At 40.6% G+C, this 22,500-nt stretch overlaps 1 non-coding gene across 1 annotated transcript; it reads right to left on the bottom strand.

Annotated features, from left to right (window-relative positions):
* Nucleotides 1-5,569: 5,569 nt before the first annotated feature.
* LOC130959719 (small nucleolar RNA R71) lies at nt 5,570-5,677 on the bottom strand. The gene has a single exon (XR_009078787.1). It is a non-coding gene; the product is annotated as a small nucleolar RNA R71 (small nucleolar RNA).
* Between the last annotated feature and the right edge of the window lie 16,823 nt (nt 5,678-22,500).

Below are 22,500 nucleotides of genomic sequence, written 5' to 3'. Positions count from 1 at the left end.
ATCATCCGTGGCAGACCCTTCCTAGCCACAGCAAAGGCTGTGATTGATGTTGACAGAGGAGAATTGATCATTCAAGTGAATGAAGAATCCTTTGTGTTTAAGGCTCAAGGATATCCCTCTGTAACCATGGAGAGGAAGCATGAAGAGCTTCTCTCAAAACAGAGTCAAACAAAGCCCTCACAGTCAAACTCTAAGTTTAGTGTTGGGAGGCCACAACCAAATTCTAAGTTTGGTGTTGAACCCCCACATTCAAACTCTAAGTTTGGTGTTGGGAGGTTCCAACATTACTCTGAGCATCTGTGAGGCTCCATGAGGGCCCACTGTCAAGCTACTGACATTAAAGAAGTGCTTGTTGGGAGGCAACCCAATGTTATATTTATCTATTTTCCATTGTTATTTTATGTTTTCTATAGGTTGATGATCATGTGAAGTCACAAAAACAATTGAAAAAGCAAAAACAGAATGAAAAACAGAAAGAAAAATAGCACACCCTGGAGGAAAAGCTTGCTGGCGTTTAAACGCCAGTAAGGGCAGCAAATGGGCGTTTAACGCCCAGTCTGGCACCATTATGGGCGTTTAACGCCAGAAAGGGGCACCAGACTGGCGTTTAACGCCAAAAAAGGGCAGCAGCCCGGCGTTTAACGCCAGGATTGGCAGAAAGGGCGTTTTACACGCCACTTGGTGCAGGGATGAGATATTCTTGACACCTCAGGATTTGTGGACCACACAAGATCCCCACCTACCCCACCCCTCTCTCTCTTCTTCACCCATTCACCAATCACCTCAACACCTCTTCCCCAAAAACCCCTCACCTATCAAATCCCACCATTCTCTTCACCACTCACATCCATCCTTCATAAAACCCCACTTACCTCACCATTCAAATTCAAACCACTTTCTCTCCCAAACCCACCCATAATGGCCGAACCCTACCCCTCTCCCCACCCCTATATAAACCCATCTTCACTCCTTCATTTTCACACAACCTAAACACTACTTCCCCCCTTGGCCGAAACACAAAGCCCCCCTCCATCTCCTCTATTTCGACTTCTTCTACTCTCTTCTTTCTTCTTTTGCTCGAGGACGAGCAAAACTTCTAAGTTTGTTGTGGTAAAAGCGTTGCTTTTTTGTTTTTCTATGACCAGTTATAGCACCTAAGGCCGAAGAAACCTCTAGAAAGAGGAAAGGGAAGGCAAAAGCTTCCACCTCCGAGTCATGGGAGATGGACAGATTCATCTCAAGGGTGTATCAAGACCACTTCTATGAAGTTGTGGCCATGAAGAAGGTGATCCCCGAGGTCCCTTTCAAACTCAAAAAGAGTGAATATCCGGAGATCCAACATGAGATCCGAAGAAAAGGTTGGGAAGTTCTTACCAACCCCATTCAACAAGTTGGAATCTTAATGGTTCAAGAGTTCTATGCCAATGCATGGATCACCAAGAACCATGATCAAAGTGTGAACCCGAACCCAAAGAATTTGCTTACAATGGTTCGGGGGAAATGCTTAGATTTTAGTCCGAAAAATGTAAGGTTGGCATTCAACTTGCCCATTATGCAAGGAGATGAACACCCCTACACTAGAAGGGTCAACTTTGATCAAAGGTTGGACCAAGTCCTCATAGACATTTGTGAAGAGGGCGCTCAATGGAAGAGAGATTCAAGAGGGAAGCCGGTTCAACTGAGAAGGCATGACCTTAAGCCCGTGGCTAGGGGATAGTTGGAGTTTATCCAACGCTCAATCATTCCCACTAGCAACCGGTTCGAAGCTACTATAGACTGGGCTATCATGATTCATAGCATCATGATTGGAGAGGAAGTAGAAGTTCATGAGGTTATATCCCAAGAACTTTATAAGGTGGCGGACAAGTCCTCTACCTTGGCAAGGTTAGCCTTCCCTCATCTCATTTGTCACCTCTGTAATTGATGAGCGGATAATTTGTACACTTTTTGGCATTGTTTTTAGTATGTTTTTAGTATATTTGGTTGAGTTTTTAGTATATTTTTATTAGTTTTTAGTTAAAATTCACTTTTCTGGACTTTACTATGAGTTTGTGTGTTTTTCTGTGATTTCAGGTATTTTCTGGCTGAAATTGAGGGACCTGAGCAAAACTCTGATTCAGAGACTGAAAAGTACTGCAGATGCTGTTGGATTCTGACCTCCCTGCACTCGAAGTGGATTTTCTGGAGCTACAGAAGCCCAATTGGCGCGCTATCAACGGCGTTGGAAAGTAGACATTCTGGGCTTTCCAGCAATATATGATAGTCCATACTTTGCCCAAGATTTGATGGCCCAAACCGGCGTTCAAAGTCACCTTCAAATTTCCCTGCGTTAAACGCCGGAACTGGCACCAAAGTGGGAGTTAAACGCCCAAACTGGCACAGAAGCTGGCGTTTAACTCCAAGAGAAGTCTCTACACGAAAATGCTTCAATGCTCAGCCCAAGAACACACCAAGTGGGCCCGGAAGTGGATTTTTATGTCATTTACTCATCTTTGTAATTCTTAAGCTACTAGTTCCCTATAAATAGGACCTTTTACTATTGTATTTTCATCTTTTGATCACTTTAGATCTCTAGATCATCTTTGGACATCTAGTTCTTAGATTATTTGGGGGCTGGCCTCACGGCCATGCCTAGACCTTATTCTTATGTATTTTCAACGGTGGAGTTTCTACACACCATAGATTAAGGTGTGGAGCTCTGCTGTACCTCGAGTATTAATGCAATTACTATTGTTCTTCTATTCAATTCAGCTTGTTCTTGTTCCAAGATATCACTTGTTCCTCAACTTGATGAATGTGATGATCCGTGACACTCATCATCATTCTCACCTATGAACGTGTGACTGACAACCACCTCCGTTCTACCTTAGATTGGGTGAATATCTCTTGGATTCCTGAAACACGATGCATGGTTGATCGCCTGACAATTGAGCGCTCGCCTGACAAACGAGCCAGCCATTCCGTGAGATCAGAGTCTTCGTGGTATAGGCAAGAACTGATGGCGGCATTCAAGAGAATCCGGAAGGTCTAAACCTTGTCTGTGGTATTCTGAGTAGGATTCAATGATTGAATGACTGTGACGTGCTTCAAACTCTTGAGGGCGGGGCGTTAGTGACAGACGCAAAAGAATCACTGGATTCTATTCCGGCCTGATTGAGAACCGACAGATGGATAGCCGTGCCGTGACAGGGTGCGTTGAACATTTCCACTGAGAGGATGGGAGGTAGCCACTGACAACGGTGAAACCCTTGCATAAGCTTGCCATGGAAAGGAGTAAGAAGGATTGGATGAAGACAGTAGGAAAGCAGAGAGACGGAAGGGACAAAGCATCTCCATTCGCTTATCTGAAGTTCTTACCAATGAATTGCATAAGTATCTCTATCTTTATCTTTATGTTTTATTCATCATCTATACCCATTTGAGTCTGCCTGACTAAGATTTACAAGGTGACCATAGCTTGCTTCATACCAACAATCTCTGTGGGATCGACCCTTACTCGCGTAAGGTTTATTACTTGGACGACCCAGTACACTTGCTGGCTAGTTGTGCGAAGTTGTAGTGATCACAATTTCGTCCACCAAGTTTTTGGCGCCGTTGCCGGGGATTGTTTCGTGTATGGACAACTGACGGTTCATCTTGTTGCTTAGATTAGGTATTTTTTTTCAGAGTTCTTAAGAATGAATTCTAGAGTTTCATGATGATTTGTTGAAATCTGGCTGGCTGTGAGGCCATGTCTAATCTTATTGGACCGAGGTTTCAACTTATCATCACAAGAGCTTGTTGATTTCTATCAATCTTGCTGTTGGAGCAATGATCTGCTAAGGCTTGGCTGGCCATTGGCCATGTCTAGTGTTTTGGACCGAAGCTTTCTTTGAAAGCTTGGCTGGCTGTGAAGCCATGTCTAATTCCTGGACCGAAGTCTTAGACTAGCATTGCAATGATTCCTGGAATTCTCATTAAGAATTTTGATACCTTTATTTTCTTTTCCACTTAATTTTCGAAAAATCCAAAAAAAAAATTACAAAATCATAAAAACCAAAAATATTTTATGTTTCTTGTTTGAGTCCAGTGTCTCATTTTAAGTTTGGTGTCTTGCATGCTTTGTTTATTTGATCTTGGTTCTATTTTCAAGTCAATAATACAGGGAACTGAAGATTCAGTACATGCAGCAGATGAATTATACAGAAAAAGCTGGGCGTTCAAAACGCCCAGTGAAGAAGGAAAAACTGGTGTTTAAACGGCAGCCAGGGTGCCTGGTTGGGCGTTTAACGCCCAAAAGGGTAGAGCATTGGGCGTTAAACGCCAGAATGTGCACCATTCTGGGCGTTTAACGCCAGGATGGCACAAGAGGGAAGATTCTGTTTTTAATGCAAATTTTTTCAAGTTTTCAAAGTTTTTCAAAATCAAATCTTTTTCAAATCTAATCTTTTCAATCAAATGTTTTCAAAATCAATTTCTCTCCTTTTTCAAAGATACTTGCTAACAATTAATGATTTGATTGAACAATTCAAGTATGTTGCCTTTTCTGTTGAGAAAGGTTTAATGTTTGAATCATATCTTTTCTTGTTAGGCAAGTCATTAATTTTTAAAATCAAATCTTTTTAAAATTGTTTTTCAAATCATATCTTTTCAATCATATCTTTTTAAAATCATAACTTTTCAATCGTATCTTTTTAATCACATATTTTTCAAAATAGTTTTCAATCATATCTTTTTAATTTCTAATTTCAAAATCTTTTTCAAAAATCACTTGATTTCTTTTCCACTCTTGGTTTTCGAAAATCAATTAGTGTTTTTCAAAATGTTTTTAAAATCTTTTACTTAATTTTCGAAAATTTCTTCCCCTCTTCTCACATCCTTCTATTTATGGAGTAACACTCCTCCTCAATGCACAATTCGAACTCTATCTCACTAAGTTCGAATTCTTCTACCTCTTCCTTCTATTTTTCTGTTCCTCTGACACCTCAAGGAATCTCTACACTGTGACATAGAGGATTCCATATTTTCTTGTTCTCTTTTCTTTCATATGAGCAGGAACAAAGACAAAGGCATTCTTGTTGAAGCTGACCCTGAACCTGAAAGGACCTTGAAGCGAAAGCTAAGAGAAGCTAAGGCACAACTCTCTGTAGAGGACCTAACAGAAATCTTCAAACAAGAAGAACCCATGGCAGCCAAAAATAACAACAATGCCAACAATGCAAGGAAGGTGCTGGGTGACTTTACTGCACCTACTCCCGACTTCTATGGGAGAAGCATCTCTATCCCTGCCATTGGAGCAAACAACTTTGAGCTTAAGCCTCAATTAGTTTCTCTAATGCAACAGAATTGCAAGTTCCATGGACTTCCATTGGAAGATCCTCATCAGTTTTTAGCTGAGTTCTTGCAAATCTGTGACACTGTCAAGACTAATGGGGTTAACCCTGAGGTCTACAGACTTATGCTATTCCCTTTTGCTGTAAGAGACAGAGCTAGAATATGGTTGGACTTACAACCGAAAGACAGCCTGAACTCTTGGGAAAAGCTAGTCAATGCCTTCTTGGCAAAGTTCTTTCCACCTCAAAAATTGAGTAAGCTTAGAGTGGAAGTCCAAACCTTCAGACAGAAGGAAGGTGAATCCCTCTATGAAGCTTGGGAAAGATACAAACAATTGATCAGAAAATGTCCTTCTGACATGCTTTCTGAATGGAGCATCATAGGTATTTTCTATGATGGTCTGTCTGAACTATCCAAGATGTCTTTGGATAGCTCTGCTGGAGGATCTCTTCATCTGAAGAAGACGCCTGCAGAAGCTCAAGAACTAATTGAAATGGTTGCAAATAACCAATTCATGTACACTTCTGAAAGGAATCCTGTGAACAATGGTACTAATCAGAAGAAAGGAGTTCTTGAGATTGATACTCTGAATGCCATTCTGGCTCAGAATAAAATATTGACTTAGCAAGTCAATTTGATTTCTCAAAGTCTGTCTGGAATACAAAATGCACCAAGCAGTACTAAGGATGCTTCATCTGAAGAAGAAGCTTATGATCTTGAAAACCCTTCAATAGAAGAGGTGAATTACATGGGAGAACCCTATGGAAACACCTATAATTATTCATGGAGAAATCATCCAAATTTCTCATGGAAGGATCAAGAGAGACCTCAACAAGGTTTCAATAACAATAATGGTGGAAGAAACAGGTTTAGCAATGGCAAGCCTTTTCCATCATCTTCTCAGCAACAGACAGAGAATTCTAAGCAGAGCCACTCTGACTTAGCAACCATGGTCTCTGATCTAATCAAAACCACTCAAAGTTTCATGACTGAAACAAGGTCCTCTATTAGAAATTTGGAGGCACAAGTGGGACAGCTGAGCAAGAAAGTTACTGAACTCACTCCTAGTACTCTTCCAAGCAATACAGAAGAAAATCCAAAAGGAGAGTGCAAGGCCATCAACATGGCAGAATTTGGAGAGGAAGGAGAGGAAGAGAACGCCGCTGAGGAAGACCTCAATGTGCGTGCACTGACCTCCACTGAGTTCCCCAATGAGGAACCATGGGAATCTGAGGCTCAAAATGAGACCATAGAGATTCCATTGGACTTACTTCTGCCTTTCATGAGCTCTGATGAGTATTCCTCCTCTGAAGAGGATGAGTATGTCACTGAAGAACAAGTTGCTAAATACCTTGGAGCAATCATGAAGCTAAATGACAAGTTATTTGGAAATGAGACTTGGGAGAACAAACCTCCTTTGCTCACCAAAGAACTGGATGACGTGTCTAGGCAGAAATTACCTCAAAAGAGACAAGATCCTGGGAAGTTTTCAATACCTTGTACCATAGGCACCATGACCTTCAAGAAGGCTCTGTGTGACTTAGGGTCAAGTGTAAACCTCATGCCTCTCTCTGTAATGGAGAAGCTAGGGATCTTTGAAGTGCAAGCTGCAAGAATCTCACTAGAAATGGCAGACAATTCAAGAAAACAAGCTTATGGACTTGTAGAGGATGTTCTGGTGAAAATTGAAGACCATTACATCCCTACTGATTTCATAGTCCTAGAGACTGGGAAATGCATGGATGAATCCATCATCCTTGGCAGACCCTTCCTAGCCACAGCAAAGGCTGTGATTGATGTTGATAGAGGTGAACTGATCATTCAAGAGAATGAGGAATACTTTGTGTTTAAGGCTCAAGGATATCCCTATGTCACCATGGAGAGGAAGCATGAAGAGCTTCTCTCAAAACAGAGTCAAACAGAGCCCCCACAGTCAAACTCTAAGTTTGGTGTTGGGAGGCCACAACCAAACTCTAAGTTTGGTGTTGAACCCCCACATTCAAACTCTAAGTTTGGTGTTGGGAGGTTCCAACATTGCTCTGAGTATCTGTGAGGCTCCATGAGAGCCCTCTGTCAAGCTACTGACATTAAAGAAGCGCTTGTTGGGAGGCAACCCAATGTTATATTTTACCTATTTTCCTTTGTTATTTTATGTTTTCTGTAGGTTGATGATCATGAGAAGTCACAAAATCAATTGAAAAAGCAAAAACAGAATGAAAAACAGGAAAAAAAATAGCACACCCTGGAGGAAGAACCTACTGGCGTTTAAACGCCAGTAAGGCTAGCAGGTGGGCGTTTAACGCCCAGTCTGGCACCATTCTGGGCGTTTAACGCCAGAAAGGGGCACCAGACTGGCGTTAAACGCCAGAAAAGGGCAAGCACTTGGCGTTAAACGCCAGAAATGGGCACCAGCCCGGCGTTTAACGCCAGAATTAGCTCAAAACGCATTTTTGCATGCCATTTGGTGCAGGGATGACTTTTCCTTGACACCTCAGGATCTGTGGACCCCACAGGACCCCCACCTACCCCACCACCCTCTCTCTTCTTCTTCACCCATTTCCCCAAAAACCCTTCACCTATCCAATCCCATCTTTCTCTTTACCACTCACATCCATCCTTCATAAAACCCCACCTACCTCACCATTCAAATTCAAACCACTTTCCCTCCCAAACCCACCCATAATGGCCGAACTCTACCCCTCCCTTCACCTATATAAACCCATCTTCACTCCTTCATTTTCACACACCCTAAACACTACTTCTTTCCCCTTTGGCCGAAACACAAAGCCATCTCCATCTCCTCCATTTTCTTCTTCTACTCTATTCTTTCTTCTTTTGCTCGAGGACGAGCAAACCTTTTAAGTTTGGTGTGGTAAAAGCATTGCTTTTTGTTTTTCCATAACCATTTATGGCATCCAAGGCCGGAGAAACCTCTAGAAAGAGGAAAGGAAAGGCAAAAGCTTCTACCTCCGAGTCATGGGAGATGGAGAGATTCATCTCAAGGGTGCATCAAGACCACTTCTATGAAGTTGTGGCCATGAAGAAGGTGATCCATGAGGTCCCTTTCAAACTCAAAAAGGGTCAACTTTGATCAAAGGCTGGACCAAGTCCTCACAGACATTTGTGAAGAGGGCGCTCAATGGAAGAGAGATTCAAGAGGAAAGCCGGTTCAACTGAGAAGGCATGACCTCAAGCCCATCACTAAGAAAAGGATGGAGCAAACAAGAGACCCCACTCATCATGAAATCCCTGAGATGCCTCAAGGGATGCACTTTCCTCCACAAGACTATTGGGAGCAACTGAACACCTCCCTAGGAGAATTGAGTTCCAACATGGGACAACTAAGGGTGGAACACCAAGAACACTCATGAGAGGGGAGCAACAAAGACAAGGAAGAGACATTGAGGAGCTCAAGCACTCCATAAGACCTTCAAGAGGAAGAACAAGCCGCCATCACTGAGGTGGATCCGTTCTTTAATCTCCTTGTTCTTTATTTTCTTGTTTTTTTTCGAATTCTATGCTTATGTTTATCCATGTTTGTGTCTTATGATCATTAGTGTCTTAGTGTCTATGCCTTAAAGTTATGAATGTCCTATGAATCCATCACCTTTCTTAAATTAAAACTGTTTTTATCACAAAAGAACAAGAAGTACAGGATTTCGAATTCATCTTTAAAACTAGCTTAATTAGTTTGATGTGGTGACAATACTTTTTGTTTTCTGAATGTATGCTTAAACAGTGCATATGTCTTTTGAATTTGTGGTTCATGAATGTTGGCTCTTGAAAGAATGATGAAAAAAGAGACATGTTACTGAGGATCTGAAAAATCATAAAAATGATTCTTGAAGCAAGAAAAAGCAGTGAATACAAAAAAAAAGAAGAACGAAAAAAAAGAGAAAGAGAAAGGGAGAAAGAGAAAAAGAAAGAAAAAGAAAGCAATAAAGTTGTGATCCAAGGCAAAAAGAGTGTGCTTAAGAACCCTGGACACCTCTAATTGGGGACTCTAGCAAAGCTGAGTCACAATCTGAAAAGGTTCACCCAATTATGTGTCTGTGGCATGTATGTATCCGGTGGTAATACTGGAAGACAGAGTGCTTTGGGTCACGGCCAAGACTCAATAAGTAGCTGTGTTCAAGAATCATCATACTTAACTAGGAGAATCAATAACACTATCTGGATTCTGAGTTCCTAAAGAAGCCAATCATTCTGAATTTCAAAGGATAAAGTGAGATGCCAAAACTGTTCGGAGGCAAAAAGCCACTAGTCCCGCTCATCTAATTTGGAGCTAAGTTTCATTGATAATTTGGAGTCTATAGTATATTCTCTTCTTTTTATCTTATTTGATTTTCAGTTGCTTGAGGACAAGCAACAATTTAAGTTTGGTGTTGTGATGAGCGGATAATTTGTACACTTTTTGGCATTGTTTTTAGTATGTTTTTAGTTATTCACTTTTTGGTTAGAGTTTTTCTGTGATTTCAGGTATTTTCTGGCTGAAATTGAGGGACCTGAGCAAAACTCTGATTCAGAGACTGAAAAGGACTGCAGATGCTGTTGGATTCTGACCTCCCTGCACTCGAAGTGGATTTTCTGGAGCTACAGAAGCCCAATTGGCGCGCTCTCAACGGCGTTGGAAAGTACACATCCTGGGCTTTCCAGCAATATATGATAGTCTATACTTTGCCCAAGATTTGATGGCCCAAACCGGCGTTCAAAGTCACTTTCAAATTTTCCTGCGTTAAACGCCGGAACTGGCACCAAAGTGGGAGTTAAACGCCCAAACTGGCACAGAAGCTGGCGTTTAACTCCAAGAGAAGTCTCTACACGAAAATGCTTCAATTCTCAGCCCAAGCACACACCAAGTGGGCCCGGAAGTGGATTTTTATGTCATTTACTCATCTTTGTAATTCTTAAGCTACTAGTTCCCTATAAATAGGACCTTTTACTATTGTATTTTCATCTTTTGATCACTTTAGATCTCTAGATCATCTTTGGACATCTAGTTCTTAGATTATTTGGGGGCTGGCCTCACGGCCATGCCTAGACCTTATTCTTATGTATTTTCAACGGTGGAGTTTCTACACACCATAGATTAAGGTGTGGAGCTCTGCTGTACCTCGAGTATTAATGCAATTACTATTGTTCTTCTATTCAATTCAGCTTGTTCTTGTTCCAAGATATCACTTGTTCCTCAACTTGATGAATGTGATGATCCGTGACACTCATCATCATTCTCACCTATGAACGTGTGACTGACAACCACCTCCATTCTACCTTAGTTTGGGTGAATATCTCTTGGATTCCTGATACACGATGCATGGTTGATCGACTGACAACCGAGCGCTCGCCTGACAAACGAGCCAGCCATTCCGTGAGATCAGAGTCTTCGTGGTATAGGCAAGAACTGATGGCGGCATTCAAGAGAATCCGGAAGGTCTAAACCTTGTCTGTGGTATTCTGAGTAGGATTCAATGATTGAATGACTGTGACGTACTTCAAACTCCTGAGGGCGGGGCGTTAGTGACAGACACAAAAGAATCACTGGATTCTATTCCGGCCTAATTGAGAACCGACAGATGGATAGCCGTGCCGTGATAGGGTGCGTTGAACATTTCCACTGAGAGGATGGGAGGTAGCCACTGACAACGGTGAAACCCTTGCATAAGCTTGCCATGGAAAGGAGTAAGAAGGATTGGATGAAGACAGTAGGAAAGCAGAGAGACGGAAGGGACAAAGCATCTCCATTCGCTTATCTGAAGTTCTTACCAATGAATTGCATAAGTATCTCTATCTTTATCTTTATGTTTTATTCATCATCTATACCCATTTGAGTCTGCCTGACTAAGATTTACAAGGTGACCATAGCTTGCTTCATACCAACAATCTCTGTGGGATCGACCCTTACTCGCGTAAGGTTTATTACTTGGACGACCCAGTACACTTGCTGGCTAGTTGTGCGAAGTTGTAGTGATCACAATTTCGTGCACCAGTAATTCAGTTGGAGTTAACATAGAGGGAGACATCCTCATTGATGAGGATAAGCCCATCACTAAGAAGAGGATGGAGCAAACAAGAGATCCCACTCATGGACATGAGGAGATTCCTCGTCATGAAATCCCTGAGATGCCTCAAGGGATGCACTTTCCTCCACAAAACTATTGGGAGCAAATCAACACCTCCATAGGAGAATTGAGTTCCAACATGGGACAACTAAGGGTGGAGCACCAAGAACATTCCATCCTCCTCCATGAAATTAGAGAAGATCAAAGAATCATGAGAGAGGAGCAACAAAGGCAAGGAAGAGACATTGAGGAGCTCAAGCACTCCATAAGATCTTCAAGAGGAAGAACAAGTCACCATCACTAAGGTGGACCCGTTCTTTAATCTCCTTGTTCTTTATTTGTCTATTTTTCGAAAATTATGCTTTATGTTTGTGTCTTATGATCATTAGTATCTTAGTGTCTATGCCTTAAAGTTGTGAATGTCCTATGAATCCATCACCTTTCTTAAATGAAAAATGTTCTTAATTGAAAAAGAGAAGAATTGCATGAATTTCGAATTTTATAACAGATTAATTATTTTGATGTGGTAGCAATACTTTTGATTTCTGAATGTATGCTTGAATAGTGCATATGTCTTTTGAAGTTGTTGTTCATGAATGTTAAAATTGTTGCCTCTTAAAAGAATGATGAAAAAGGAGACATGTTATTGAGGATCTGAAAAATCATAAAAATGATTCTTGAAGCAAGAAAAAGCAGTGAATTCAAAAAAAAAGAGAAGAGCAAGCAGAAAAAACCAATAGCCCTTTAAACCAAAAGGCAAGGATAATAAAAAGGATCCAAGGCTTTGAGCATCAGTGGATAGGAGGGCCTACAGGAATAACATCATGGCCTAAGCGGCTAAACCAAGCTGTCCCTAACCATGTGCTTGTGGCGTGAAGGTGTCAAGTGAAAACTTGAGACTAAGCAGTTAAAGTCGTGATCCAAAGAAAAAAGAGTGTGCTTAAGAACCCTGGACACCTCGAATTGGGAACTCTAGCAAGGCTGAGTCACAATCTGAAAAGGTTCACCCAGTTATGTGTCTGTGGCATGGATGTATCCGGGTGTAATACTAAAAAACAGAGTGCTTTGGGCCACGGCCAAGACTCATAAGGTAGCTGTGTTCAAGAATCATCATACTTAAATAGGAGAATCAATAACACTATCCGGATTCTGAGTTCCTATAGAAGGCAATCATTCTGAATTTCAAAGGATAAAGTGAGATGCCAAAACTGTTCAGAGGCAAAAAGCTAAAAGCCCCGCTCATCTAATTAATACTGATCTTCATAGATGTTTTTGGAATTCATTGTATATTCTCTTCTTTTTATCCTATTTGATTTTTAGTTGCTTGGGGACAAGCAACAATTTAAGTTTGGTGTTGTGATGAGCGGATAATTTATTCGCTTTTTGGCATTGTTTTTAGTATGTTTTTAGTATGTTTTAGTTAGTTTTTATTATATTTTTATTAGTTTTTATTTAAAATTTACTTTTTTGGACTTTACTATGAGTTTGTGTGTTTTTCTGTGATTTCAGGTATTTTCTGGCTGAAATTGAGGGACCTGAGCAAAAATCTTATTCAGAGGCTGAAAAAGGACTGCAGATGCTATTGGATTCTGACCTCCCTGCACTCGAAGTGGATTTTCTAGAGCTACAGATACCCAAATGGTGCGCTCTCAATTGCGTTGGAAAGTAGACATGCTGGGCTTTCCCGCAATATATAATAGTCCATACTTTTCCCGAGATTTGATGGCCTAAACAGGCATTCCAAGTCAGCTTCAGAATTCCCAGCGTTTAACGCCGGAACTGGCACAGAAGTGGGAGTTAAACGCCCAAACTGGCACAAAAGCTGGCGTTTAACTCCAAGAAAAGTCTCTACACATGGAAGCTTCAATGCTCAGCCCAAGCACACACCAAGTGGGCCCGAAAGTGGATTTTTATGTCATTTACTCATTTCTGTAAACCCTAAGCTACTAGTTCTCTATAAATAAGACCTTTTGCTATTGTATTTTCATCTTGGTTCTTCTGGTTCCCTCTCTGGGGCCGAAGCCAATGATCACCATTATCACTTATGTATTTTCAACGGTGGAGTTTCTACACACCACAGATTAAGGTGTGGAGCTCTGCTGTACCTCGAGTATTAATGCAATTACTACTATTTTCCATTCAATTCAGCTTATTCTTGTTCTAAGATATTCATTCGCACCCAAGAACATGATGAATGTGATGATTATGTGACACTCAACATCATTCTCACTTATGAACGCGTGCCTGACAACCACCTCCGTTCTACATGCAAACAAGGCTTGAATGTATATCTCTTGGATTCCTTAATCAGAATCTTCGTGGTATAAGCTAGAATCCATTGGCGGCCATTCTTGAGAATTCGGAAGGTCTAAACCTTGTCTGTGGTATTTTGAATAGGATTCAGGGATTGAATGACTGTGACGAGCTTCAAACTCGCGATTGTGGGGCGTTAGTGACAGACGCAAAAGAATCACTGGATTCTATTCCGACATGATCGAGAACCGACAGATGAATAGCTGTGCTGTGATAGAGCGCGTTGAACATTTTCACTGAGAGGACGGGACTGTAGCCATTGACAACGGTGATGCCCAACATACAGTTTGCCATGGAAAGGAGTAAGAAGGATTGGATGAAGACAGTAGGAAAGTAGAGAGACAGAAGGGACAAAGCATCTCCATACGCTTATCTGAAATTCTCACCAATGAATTACATAAGTATCTCTATCTTTATTTTATGTTTTATTCATCTTTTAATTATCAATCCTCCATAACCATTTGAATCCGCCTGACTGAGATTTACAAGATGACCATAGCTTGCTTCATACCAATAATCTCCGTAGGATCGACCCTTACTCGCGTAAGGTTTATTACTTGGACGACCCAGTACACTTGCTGGTTAGTTGTGCGAAGTTGTGATAAAGAGTTGAGATTGCAATTGAGCGTACCATGTTGATGGCACCATTGATGATCACAATTTCGTGCACCAATCGGCCAGGTTGTCCAAGTAACCCAGTGGCTCAACGACCTTCATGAAGACTAAGGTCAGGCTGGTATGTAATGACTTTAATTTTGTTATTAACTTAGTAATATTCTTTTACATATCATTACTAGGCACCTTATCATATTATTTTAATGCAACATGTGTAGTTGAAGTTGTTGGATCACGAGGCGACATTGCTGAGATGTTCAAGTAAACCCACACGTTGAAGGAGAACAAAGCAAGATTTTCTGATCAACAGTCTCAGGATCATTATGTGAGTAAACATACATCTGATCTTCTGAGATAAAATTAGAGAATAACTATATAGCTACCGTACTAATCACAATAACATGTGTTACATAGGAGTCCTACACGTAAAGACTAGAGACTGCGACTCAGCAATCTCAGTAAAGTGGGGAGAACACTGGCAATGGATCTGCTACTTCAGTTGTCGATCCCAATACAGTTTGGTGCGAGATTGCCTTAGTGCCGTACAATAACTACGTATATGGGCTGGGGTCGTTCTTTGCCAGTTGCCTCCACACCTCCATGTTGAGGCCATTGTCTACCTCTGCCACTAATCGAGCCCTCAAGCTCGAGGAAGGTGTAAATTTGAGGCTGTAGGTGCAAGAGCTCACCCGCAGCCTTCACTAGCAGGCTCAAGATCTTACCAATTATTGGGAAAGGTAACAGGAGATCCTCACACGTGTGACATACATAGATGACCTCAGGCTGTAGTGGAGGTAGCAACTGGAGCAGATGGAACAGTTGGAGCGGCTTAAGCAAATGGAGGCTCAGATGAAGGTGTACCAGGCTTAGATGCACGTTGCTGGCATCATCCCTACTGGTGGTGGTAGCGAGCCTGGTGTCGGTAGCAGACCTGCTAGTGGCAACAGTCCTGCTGGTGGCACATAGACATCACCACCTTCTACACGCCTCATCAAGGCCATGGAAATGTCAACGATGATGGCGATGAGGACCACCTGGATCTTAAGAAATTAGTGTTTCATTTTAAATAATAAGTTTCTATTTCACAATTTAAAAAAAATTGACATTACCATCGGATTTATTGAGGGAATAATCCGACGGTAATAGTGCGGAAAACAACATATTGTGGTGGCAAAGTTACCGTCGAAAAAGTTTGCCGGTAATCAAATGGTTTTTTGAGCAGGTAATTCATTGTAGAATTCGGACGAAAAAATTCTGACGGTACACATTTACCGACAAGGTTTATACCGTCCCATTCCTTTTAATGGTAACTTATTTACCATATGATTTTGTTCATTTTTCCGACAGAAAATTCGATGGTACTCAGCATTTTTCTTATAGTGTTTCTAAGCCTTTTCTCATTCACAATCAACGCTTTCTTAACTGTTCTTTTCTTTTTCTTCAAGATTCACAATCATCATGCCAAGGTTTGATTGATCTAATTAGAGATTCAATTAGACGTTACTTGACTCAATCCGTTAATCCTCATAGGAATGCTATCCACTCACTGTGGTATTACTTGGAGCTATTTGATGAACTTGCCAATATATGCGCACATCAATTTTGCCTCATCACTAGAAGCTTTTTGGGTTTGATAGAAAACGGGTGGGAATGGTGATGGCATGTGTCAAGGGCACTAGCTATAAGTTTAAAGTCAATGGTAGTCTATCAAAAGGATAAAATTCCAGAGAGGTCTGAGGCAAGGTGATCCACTGTCACTGTTCATCATGGCGGCTGAGGTCTTTAGTATTCTTATGGAGGTGGCTTACTGATGTGCTATAAACTTGATAGCCACGATTTTAGGAAATTGCACGATCGGCAAAAATTCCTTCCGGAAAGTGCACCGGTTATCGTCAAGTAAAAACTCACAATAGAGTGAGGTCGAATCCCACAAGGATTGGTTGAGTGAGCAATTCGGATTAGAAGTGTGTTCTAGTTGAGCGGAATCAAGATTTAGATGAGAATTGCGGAATGTAAAATTGGCGGAAAACGTAAATGGCAAGAAATTGATAGTGCGGAATCTTAAATTGCATGAACTAAAGAGCGAGAAGCTAAATTGCTGAATTTAAAAGGGGATCGGGGTGATTGCATGAATTTAATTGCAGAATGTAAAGAGAAAGTGGTAGATCAGAAATGGGGAATTCATTGGGTTTCAGGAGATATTGAGATCTCCGAATCAAAACATTTTTTATCCCTTCCTCAACCAATGCATTCATTGAATTTTGCTTGGCAATCTTATATGATTGGATCCCAATCCCTTGGCTCACCAATTCTCTCTAAAAACAAACAAATTCCCAATCCCTTGGTTTAAATGTTCATAAGAAGAGATTATGCTCGATCACTGATTATACCACACAGTTTCATGAACCACAATTTGGTAGGATTACATGTCACAATATCCATCCAAACCCCAATCCAATTCACTGTGAGAAAGCTTCTCTAGCATGAATCCTCCATTCCTTTCCCAAGGTTCCGAAGGATTCCAATTATGGATAGTTTCTTTCCCAAGACAACTAACCAATGGAATTAGATCGAGAAGCTTTCTAACAAAATTCAAGAGAAAATATTGAAGAAGAAGATAAAAACTATTATTGATTCATTGAATTACAATAGAGCTCCCTAACCCAATGAATGGGGGTTTAGTGAGTCATAGCTCTGAATTCAATTACAAAAAGATGAAAACTAGCAAAATGATCAAAAAGTTCTCCGTAAGTCCTTTTTTTTTCAAACTTAAATTCTATCCTATTTATACACTTTCTAAATTGAGCTTCTGTTGTGTTTCTTGGGCTTTGAGGCTTTTCCCTGATTTCCTTTTGCTTTGGGTTTATGATCCATAATCCTGATGAGGCTGCTGATCCAATTCTGTAACATTCATTGAGCCAACTTAGTGATAATCAAGTAATGACACATGACTCAACAAATTGAAATTCCAGACTCATCAATTCTTCAGGCCCAATCCCATAAACCATGATATTCAATTGGGTTTCATACCAGAGTACGTTTAAGTTAATGCTTGTGCTCAAATGCTAACTTAAACTGCAATATCTTTGGCCCAGAAACCTTTTCAATTAGTGGCGTTTAAGTTGCAGTTTAAGCTTAAACTGCAACTTAAACGTTGGACACTCCTGGAGGTGATATAAGTCGAACACGTTTAAGCTTCAGTTTAAGGTTAAACTGAAGCTTAAACGTGGAAATGGAAGAAGGCAACCCTGGAGTGTGGAATTGTCGAACACGTTTAAGCTTCAGTTTAAGGTTAAACTGAAGCTTAAACGTGGAAATGGAGAAAAGCCATCCTGGAGGGTAAAGGTCGAACACGTTTAAGCTCCAGTTTAAGCTTAAACTGGAGCTTAAACGTGGAAATGCAAAACGCAACCCTGGAGGAGAATGGTCGAACACGTTTAAGCTCCAGTTTAAGGTTAAACTGGAGCTTAAACGTGGAAATGGCTCCCTGGTGCTTTCAATTCTGGCGTTTAACTTCCAGTTTAAGGTTAAACTGGAGGTTAAACGCCACTTTCAGCCCTTTCCTCAGCTTTCATGATTTTGGCGTTTAAGCTCCAGTTTAAGCTTAAACTGGAGCTTAAACTCCACATGTGATATTCAAGCTTCCTTTATTGATTTTGTTGCTTCCTTGCCTAGCCTCTTCTTCCCTGAAATCATCCAAACAACTGCATCAAAGTCTTGCAAAATTTCATGAGAAATCTTTCATTCATAGCATTCAAGTAATATAACTAAAAACTCATGAAATTTGCATCAAAATCATACTGTTTGGATGGTTCATTGCTTTGTTATTCATTTAACCATTCTTGGTTACTTTAAGCTCAAGAAAATGCATAAAACAACTAAAACTAACAGAAAAATGCTAGTGAAACTAGCCTAAGATGCCTTGGCATCACAACACCAAACTTAATACTTGCTTGTCCCTAAGCAAGTCCTGAGTTACTTGAGAAGAAAGTATGAAACAGAAAGCAATTACATTGGCTATATTAGTAAGCACTTGAAGTTCATCAGAAGGGTTTTATGCAGAAAGTTGCAGCATCACTTTTTCATTCTTATCAGGTAAGATTATCACTTTTTCATTGCATCCATCAAACACTGCTATGGCCTCTTGTTATTCTTATGTCCTTGGCACTTTTCCCTTCTTTATTTTTCTTTTTCTTAGAGCTCCTTTGCTCCTTGTTTGCTCAGTGTCATGTGTTGCACAAGCCTTTGGCATTTTCTTTTTCTTATCAGTGCACTACACATATCCACTACAGGCATTTTAGTTCACATTTCTTCTTGAGACATTGGTGCCCAGCACCTCTTTGTGTGACTAAATGTTTTGTATTTAGGTTGCTCTTGATAATGGACTTTTGGTTGATAATCCCGGGTTAGTTAACCCAAGTTACCAAGTGTTGAAACACTCCTCAGAACCTATTCATCCAAGCATATCCTTAATACATAAACACCACAGGCATTTGTCTCAGAAGTTTAAACCATTGGTGCCTAGCTTATTTTCTCAATTTTTTTGCTTTTTGGTTGCCCTTTTTCAGTGGCTTTTTCTTCTTCTTTTTCTTTCTTTTTCATGGCCAAAGACATTTATTCAACAAGATCCATAGACAGTATTCAAACTTCTACACAAAAATGATAATTCTACACTCAATTTCCAGTGATCTGACTAAACAATCAAGCATGCATACCACCACTTAATTCTACTTGATTTGTCACTAATTGAGCCAAGTTACTTTTGTTCAAACTTTTCTTTTATTTTTGGAAACAGAACAAGCATGGCAAGCATTTGTTTAAGAAGGTGAAGTTATATCCAAACATCTAGGCATTCACTTTATTCAAAGCAGTAAACCAACACTCATACTAAAAACTTCACATTCCAGAAAGATTCAACAATTACAGTTTAAACCAGAACAAGCATGCTTTTGTTTGCCTTTTAAAGAATGGTCAAGGAACAACACCACCTTGTGAAATTTCTTGTTTTCTCTTTGTTGCCAGGAAACAATTTGATTTCTCCTTCCTCTCCTAGTTGTTGCTTCATGTTCTTTCTAAGATCCTTGTTTCCTTTCCTGCAAAGAGTGATGAAGTTGCTTGCTTCTCAAGCACTTGAGTGGTTAGCTCAACTATGTATGGGCACGTGTCTGAGTCTTAAGTTGGTGTGTGAACACCAAACTTAGTCTCCTACTTACTCCTCTGCTCTTTGAATCCTTGAATTCTCCTTGGAATGAAGTTGCTGCTAAGGATTTTAAGCATTTCTGTGATTGCTTAGAATGGTTGTTCCTTTCATATAATTCAAAGGTTGTTGTGTTCAGTTGATCTGTATGGTGGAACACCAAACTTAGAGTCACACATTCCCCTTTGAATTATTGATCCACGAATTCATTGTTTGGTGTGAAACACCAAACTTAATTCTTTGCAATGCACAGAAACTACTTAACCTTTTTATTGAAACAAATAAAAGAAACAGCAAAGGAGTATTACCTCAGGTTGGGTTGCCTCCCAACAAGCGCTTCTTTAACGTCACTAGCTTGACGGTTAGCTTCCTCAGTTGAGGTGATATTTAACCTTGTCCTTCTCCTCCACATCTCCCAAGTAATGTTTGAGTCTTTGACCATTCACAGTGAAGGTTCGTTGTGACTTTTCTTCCATGATTTCTACTTGTCCATATTGGGAGACCTTGGTGACAAGGAATGGTCCAGACCACCTTGATTTTAGCTTCCCTGGAAATAGCTTCAGCCTAGAATTGTAGAGCAATACTTTTTGTCCCTCTTCAAATTTCCTTGGGGCTATGTTGCTGTCATGCTTCTTCTTTGCTCTTTCTTTGTAAATTTTGGCATTCTCATAAGCTTCAGCTCTGAATTCTTCCAACTCTTGAATTTGCAACATCCTTCTTTCTCCAGCAGCTTTGCTGTCCAAGTTCAAGAGTTTCAAGGCCCAGAATGCCTTGTGCTCCAACTCCAGTGGCAAATGGCAAGCTTTTCCATATACTAGTTGGTAAGGAGACATTCCAATTGGTGTTTTGAAAGCTGTCCTATATGCCCAAAGAGCATCATCTAGCTTAATCGACCAGTCCTTCCTTGAAGTTCCCACAGTTTTTTCCAGGATTCTTTTGAGTTCCCTATTAGATATTTCGGCTTGCCCACTTGTCTGTGGATGGTATAGTGTGGCTACCTTGTGTTTGACTCCATATTTTAGAAGCAATGCCTCTAATGGTTTGTTGCAGAAGTGGCTTCCTCCATCACTGATGATTGCTCTTGGAACCCCAAAACGGCAAAAAATGTGTTTTCTGAGGAAATTCATGACTACCTTATTATCATTGGTTGGAGTTGCTATTGCTTCAACCCATTTGGAGACATAGTCTACTGCCACAAGAATGTAATTATTTGAGTATGAGGTGGGAAAGGGTCCCATGAAATCTATCCCCCATACATCAAACAATTCAAGTTCCAGAATGAATTATTGTGGCATTTCATTTCTTCTTGGCAGGTTCCCCGCTTTCTGGCATTCATGGCAGTGCTTCACTAGTTCCTTTGCATCTTTGAAGATGGTGGGCCAATAAAAACCACACTGCAACACCTTAGCTGCTGTTCTTTCTCCTGCAAAATGTCCTCCATAAGTGGAGCCATGGCAGTCCCATAAGACTTCCCTTCCTTCTTCCTCTGATATGCATCTTCTGAGTATGCCATCCGAACATTTTTTGAACAAGTATGGTTCGTCCCAGATGAAGTATTTGGCATCATTTACCACTTTCTTCCTTTGATGCTTGTTAAATTCCAACGGCAAACTCCCAGTGGCCTTAAAGTTTGCTATGTCTGCAAACCAGGGTGCTTTGTGAATTACCATGAGTTGTTCATCAGGAAAGCACTCATTTATATGTGTGCTTTGTGTGCTTCCTTCTTCACATGGTATCCTTGATAAATGGTCTGCCACCTTGTTCTCTACACCCTTCTTGTCTTTGATTTCAATGTCAAATTCCTGCAACAAAAGAACCCATCTAATAAGTCTTGGTTTGGATTCTTGTTTAGCAAGTAAGTATTTTAAAGCTGAATGATCAGTGAAGACAATGACTTTAGATCCAATGAGATAGGATCTAAATTTGTCAAATGCAAAGACTATTGCCAAGAGTTCTTTTTCAGTGGTTGTGTAATTCCTTTGGTTATCATTCAAGACTTTACTGGCATAATAAATCACATGTACCAAATTGTCTTTCCTTTGTCCTAACACTGCCCCAATAGCAAGGTCTGATGCATCACACATCAGTTCAAAAGGTAAGTTCCAATCAGGTGGGGCAATGATAGGTGCAGAGGAAAGTTTTTGCTTCAAAAGTTCATAGGCTAGCATGCAATTTTTATCAAATTCAAATGGTGTATCAGAGACAAGCAAGTTACTCAAAGGTTTGGCTATTTTAGAAAAGTCTCTAATATACCTTCTGTAAAAGCCAGCGTGTCCCAAAAAACTCCTAACTGCCTTGACATTACTTGGTGGAGGTAGTTTTTCAATGAGTTCCACCTTAGCTCTGTCCACCTCAATGCCTCTATTAGAGATTTTGTGGCCAAGGACTATTCCTTCTGTGACCATGAAATGACACTTTTCCCAGTTTAATACTAGGTTGGTCTCTTGGCATCTCTTAAGCACCAAGGCAAGGTGGTGTAGGCAGCTAGGAAAAGAATCTCCAAACACAGAAAAATCATCCATGAAAACCTCAATAAATTTTTCAATCATGTCCGAAAAGATGGACAGCATGCATCTTTGGAAAGTGGCAGGTGCATTGCACAATCCAAAGGGCATGCGTCTATAAGCAAAAACTCCATATGGACAAACAAATGATGTTTTCTCTTGATCTCTTGGATCAACTACTATCTGATTATAGCCTGAGTATCCATCCAGAAAGCAATAGTAAGCATGTCCTGCAAGCCTTTCAAGCATCTGATCCATGAATGGGAGTGGGAAATGATCTTTTCTGGTGGCTTCATTGAGCTTCCTGTAGTCTATGCACATCCTCCACCCAGTGACAGTTCTTGTGGGTATGAGTTCGTTCCTCTCATTTGGCACCACAGTTATGCCACCTTTCTTTGGAACTACATGGATGGGACTAACCCATGGGCTATCAGAAATGGGGTAGATTACCCTGCCTGCCATAACTTCATGACCTCCTTTTGTACCACTTCTTTCATGA

This window comes from Arachis stenosperma, chromosome 10 (genome assembly GCF_014773155.1).
Source record: "Arachis stenosperma cultivar V10309 chromosome 10, arast.V10309.gnm1.PFL2, whole genome shotgun sequence".
Lineage (NCBI taxonomy): Eukaryota > Viridiplantae > Streptophyta > Magnoliopsida > Fabales > Fabaceae > Arachis > Arachis stenosperma.
The sequence above is the reverse complement of the archived record's forward strand: the minus strand, read 5'-3'. Positions and strand labels throughout refer to the sequence as shown.